Below are 5,334 nucleotides of genomic sequence, written 5' to 3'. Positions count from 1 at the left end.
AGTGATGCACGGGCCCCCATTTTCCGCCCAATCACGGCCGCCGTCTTATGCTCCGCCGCTGGCGGGTCGGTATTTTTACAGGCGGCTTTGGCAGGGGGGACGCTTGTCTCATGAGGTACATCCACCTGGGATAGATAGTGGCCCCTACGGGATATTTCCTGTACAAGTAGCTATGGGCCAGGGACACAATGTATGGGAGCCTTTTGAGATAAAGCAGATTAGAGAACTTAAAAATGCAGTTACAACCTTTGGGCCGACTGCGCCTTACACCATTGCCATGCTGGAGAATCTGTCTTCTGGGCCCCTCGCCCCCGCGGACTGGATTCAGCTGACAAAGGCGTGTCTGCCCTCGGGCAGTTACCTGGATTGGCGAGCCTGGTACACAGAGTTCTCTGCAGAGCAGGCTGAGAAAAACGCCGGTCGAGGAAATGGAGGCTGGGGATTTAGCTTAGCGGCATAAGCGCCTGCCTTGTAAGCAGGCAATCGCCAGTTCGATCCCTGGTACCAATAAAAAAAAAAAAAAAAAACAAAACAAAACAAAAAAAAAAAACGAAAAAGATAAAAATAAAAAATAAAAAATAAAAAACAAAAAGGGGGAGTAGGCCAAGGCCTGGCCCCAAAGGCACGATTATCCATGGCACTATTCACACACAATTTTTTAAATTTAAATAATGATAATCGCTCCCCAGCTGTGGAGCACTGCAACCCTTCCCCCAACCATAAAGGGTGGGTGAAGTGGAAAGATGTCCTGACAGGACAATGGATGGGCCCGGATCCAGTGGTCAGCTGGAACCGAGGCGCGGTTTGTGTTTTCCCACAGGAACCGGGACGAGAACCACTGTGGATACCGGAGAGACTGACACGGGCAACAAAGCCCTCGACTGAAGATCAGACCTGCCCTACCGGAGATCCATCACAGACCAACCAATAAGATGAATAGAAATAGCGGTAGCCCGAAATGGACAAGAAGATCCTCAGGCATATGCATGGCTTGCTCAATTGGCCCACGACCGAGTCTAGATATGGCGGGCATCCCTCATTCTCCTCCATAAGGTGACAATACACAGCAGGGTAGGTGAGTCAATGACGGGTAAGAGCGTGCCTCCCCAGCACGACTCGACCTAAGCCAGGCCCTACCCCATCCTGCACGTAAGCCGCTGGACTGTTAGATGCTGCCCAGGTCTAAATTTCTCTCCGAGGGGATTTTCTTTACGGAGAGGAAATGAGTGCAAGCTTGTGTGCATCCAGGTTCCGTCCAGTTTGTGCCTGGCCCTAGAAAAAGGACGAGGGCCTCAGGGCCTTGGCGGACCATGGGACGGCCGACCAGGGTCTAAGCCAAGGACCTACGGTGGGCCTACGCATAGGGCATAAGCCTCTGCACCCAGTCCAGAAAGGGCTACGATGCGCACATTCATAAAAAATAAAAAAGGGGGAGATGTTGGGAGCCACAGCCCCGAGCCCGGTCGCCTCACTTGGCGGACGTGAGGCCTGTAGTAAAGAGTGAAGCCTGAGGTAGATTGCCCCTCCCATCGAGCACGTTAGTTTCCTGCTTACCGCGTAAACAACCCGCTCAACAATATAGTCTGCCTGGCAACTGATGATGTTAGCCAATCAGCTTGCCTTGCTTACTTTAACATGATTGGACACTGTACCCGTATATATACCGGTGCCACCCCTGGGCGGAAGAAGAAGCCAGGTAGAAGCCCAGAAGTAAAAGCCCAGAAGGAGCCGCGGAGAGCGGACCGGTAGAGGCTTTGGGGCAGACTGAAGCACAAAAGGAGCCGCGGGGAGCGGACCAGAGGAGGCTTCAGCTGGGAGAACCCAGGGCAGGCTGTAGGAGAAGGAAAATAAAAAGAAAAGGTTGTCCACTACCAGACTTTGTCGTGTGTCCTTCCTGCCGGCCGGGAGCGGACATCGACACTTTTGGAGTTTTATGATATCTTTACAAAATGGTAATAATTTTATTACATGTTGAGACTAGGCTTCACTCTGATGCCCAGACTGTACAGATCTTGGTAATCTGCTTGCCTCAGCCATTCAGAATGGTGTTATGACAGGTATGAGTAAAAAAATCCAACAAAATGGGGATATTTTAATTAAATAAAAATCAACTGTTAATTTTCATATCAAGAAATGTGTAATTTCTTTCTATTGCATATATGACAGGGCCATTCTGAAAGCTGTCCTTGGGATCTTTCTGCTATAGATATGATTACGTATATTTGAAATTTATTGTGTATCATCTAATTTATTTTTGAAACATTCCTTTTTGTTGCAAATGCTGGAACAGTGATTTAAGATTGTTGTAATTTTTTGAATACTAACAATGTCAATCCTCTTATCATGAGTCTGCTTAGGGCTGTATCTTCATTTTGGTTAATAGTGAGTGTCGCTTCCTCCAGCCACCGCGGAGGCCTCCTGCTTTGGCTCTGTGGCATGGCCTGGCTGTCTCCCTCCCTCTCTCCCAGGCAATCCTTTGCCTCCCCTCCCCCGGGCCGCACTGGGCTGCAGGGGCCAGAAGCTCATTGGGGTCCGGGGAGGACAGGAGGGGAGGAGGAGGAAAGGGGGATCCCCGAGTCACCCCCTTTCCTTCGCCCACCCCCCCCCAGCTCCATCCTCCACCACCCCAGAGCATCTGCTGCTCTGCAGCTGCCTTTTCAGGCTGAGTCTTCACTAGAGAATGGGAAGGGCAGCAGCAGCAGAGAATCCAAAACCTAAAGCTGATACCACAAAGTACCATTTCTCCAGTTGGGGGTCAGAGGGGAGCCATCAAGAGAGATGTTACCATTGTGAAAGCAGTCTGGGTTCAGAAGAGGGAGATGTGATCCTGGACCCATACAGATCTTGTCATCTGTGAGACTTAATAACACACCCTCTTCCTCTCTAACTCTTTCCTTTTTTCTCTGCTTCCTGGCTGTCACAAGGCAAACAGCTTTCCTCTACTATTCCTGTCAACATGTTTCTGCATCACCACAGGCCTAAAAGAAATGGAACCAGCTGACCATGGACTGACACCTCTAAACTGAGACAATATAACAACCTGGAGGCCAAGATACTTCCTTTTGAAGACAGATGGCTCATTCATAGGATATAAAGAGAAATCTCAAGATGTGGATTTATCTTATCCCCTCAACAACTTTTCATTGGCAAAATGCCAGTTAATGAAAACAGAACCACCAAAGCCAAACACATTTATTATCAGATGCCTCCATGTGGAACACTGTTATAGAAAGAACATTTCATGTAGATACGCCAGAGGAAAGGGAAGAAGGGACAGAAGCTATCCAGGCTGTAGCAGGCAGATGGCAGAGGCAAGAAAAGGAGAGAATGAATTGCAGTCCAACTTCACAAATTGGTAACATAGGAAAGGAAGAGATGGATGCTTCTATGACGCATCATCAAAGGAAGACAATGAATGATTTTGACTATTTGAAACTATTAGGTAAAGGTACATTTGGGAAAGTCATTTTGGTTTGAGAGAAAGCAACTGGAAAGTACCAAGCTGTGAAGATTCTGAAGAAGGAAGTTATTACTTCTAAGCACTCTGTACCTGGATTACCTTCTTGATGACCAGAACCCATAGAAATGGATGAAGTGGCACACACTCTAACTGAAAGCAGAGTATTAAAGAACAATAGACATCCATTTTTAACATCATTGAAATACTACTTCCACACAAAAGACTGTTTGTGTTTTGTGATGGAATATGTTAATGACGGAGAGCTGTTTTTCTATTTGTCAAGAGAGTGGGTGTTCTCTGAGAACTGCACATGTTTCTATGTTGCAGAAATTGTCTCAGCCTTGGACTATCTACATTCCAGAAAGATTGTGTACCATGATCTCAAGTTGGAGAATTTGATGCTGGATAAAGATGGCCACATAACAATTACAGATTTTGGACTTTGCAAAGAAGGGATCACAGGTGTAGCCACCATGAAGACATTCTGAGGCACACCAGAATACCTGGCACCAGAGGTGTTAGAAGACAATGACTACAGCCACTCTGTCGACTGGTGGGGCCTGGGGGTTGTCATGTATGAGATGGTGTGTGGAAGGTTACCTTTCTACAACCAAGACCATGAGAAATTTTTGAACTAATACTAATAGAAGACATTAAATTTCCACAAACACTCTCTTCAGATGCAAAATCATTGCTTTCAGGGCTCTTGATAAAGGATCAAAATAAACAACCTGATGGAGGACAAGATGATGCAAAAGAAATTATGAAACACAGTTTCTTCTCTGGAGTAAACTGGCAAGATGTATATGATAAAAAGCTTGCACCTCCTTTTAAGCCTCAAGTAACATCTGAGACACACACCAGATATTTTAATAAAGAATTCACAGCTGAGACTATTACAATAACACCACTTGAAAAATGTAAGTAGATGGTGACTGATGAAATTCTAAAATGATTGGAGAAATCATTTAGTGTTTGCAAAAATGATTGTCTTTTAAAGTCACAGACTTTTAAAGTCTTTTTAAATTCCACAGTGACTTTTATTTTCCATCTAAGCTTGTAGAGCCCCCTGGTATGGAAATATCAAAAGGTATGCACAAGAAAAGCTTTTCTGAGTAGAAAAATACATTATTTGAAAGGGCTGTAGACCAGGTCTCAGCCACGTGCCCTTCCCCACTGCCCTTGAGCAGACTGTTTTGACATCAGCTAGAGAGACTGCATGCACAATCACCATCCTGGCTGCATGCCTCCTTCAGAAATGTGCCACCCTGAGGCTTCTCCTCACTGAGCAGTTTTAAATCCATTCTAAGTAGAGACTCCTTTTGAATTAGCTTTCTCTTCAGCAGTAAAGTCAATGAACACATAATGGTACTTAGTGTTATTTTGATATGTATAAATTAAATAAAATTCTGTTAAGATGTAAAAAAATAGTGTGAGTCAGTATAGTATTCCTTGATTCCTTCAAGATGATGTTTCATAACAAACACAACAGCACATGATTTCACCTACAGTCTACACTTTGGTTAGTTTATCTACACTTGGCATCAAATTTGACCTAATTTTTCTAATTTGAGTGATTCAAAAATGGAATTTTAGGCCTGAGATTTCCCATTTGAAAAATGTTTAATGCTCAGGAAACAATACATATTTGTGTTCAGAAGAAAAATTGGGCAAAGATTCAGGTCAACCTCAAAGTAATGGCATGAGAGTAGGTCACTACTGAAAATTTCAGGAATACTTGAATGAAAGAGCCAAGATACACCAGCTAACAGTGCTTTACTCATTATCAAAAAGTTTTCTTTAATGAGTGACTCTAAAGAGCTTTAAACACGCTGAAGTGCATTCTCATGGAACATGAATATACTTTAATATCA

The 5,334-nt window shown here is 44.6% G+C and overlaps 1 pseudogene; it reads left to right on the top strand.

Annotated features, from left to right (window-relative positions):
• Positions 1 to 2,258: 2,258 nt before the first annotated feature.
• Positions 2,259 to 4,972, top strand: LOC100723412 (RAC-gamma serine/threonine-protein kinase-like; annotated as a pseudogene).
• Positions 4,973 to 5,334: the final 362 nt, after the last annotated feature.

This window comes from Cavia porcellus, unplaced genomic scaffold, assembly GCF_034190915.1.
Source record: "Cavia porcellus strain 051 isolate PalLab524CR breed Dunkin Hartley unplaced genomic scaffold, mCavPor4.1 scaffold_23, whole genome shotgun sequence".
NCBI classification, from domain to species: Eukaryota; Metazoa; Chordata; class Mammalia; order Rodentia; family Caviidae; genus Cavia; species Cavia porcellus.
This window is presented reverse-complemented; position numbering and strand designations above follow the sequence as displayed.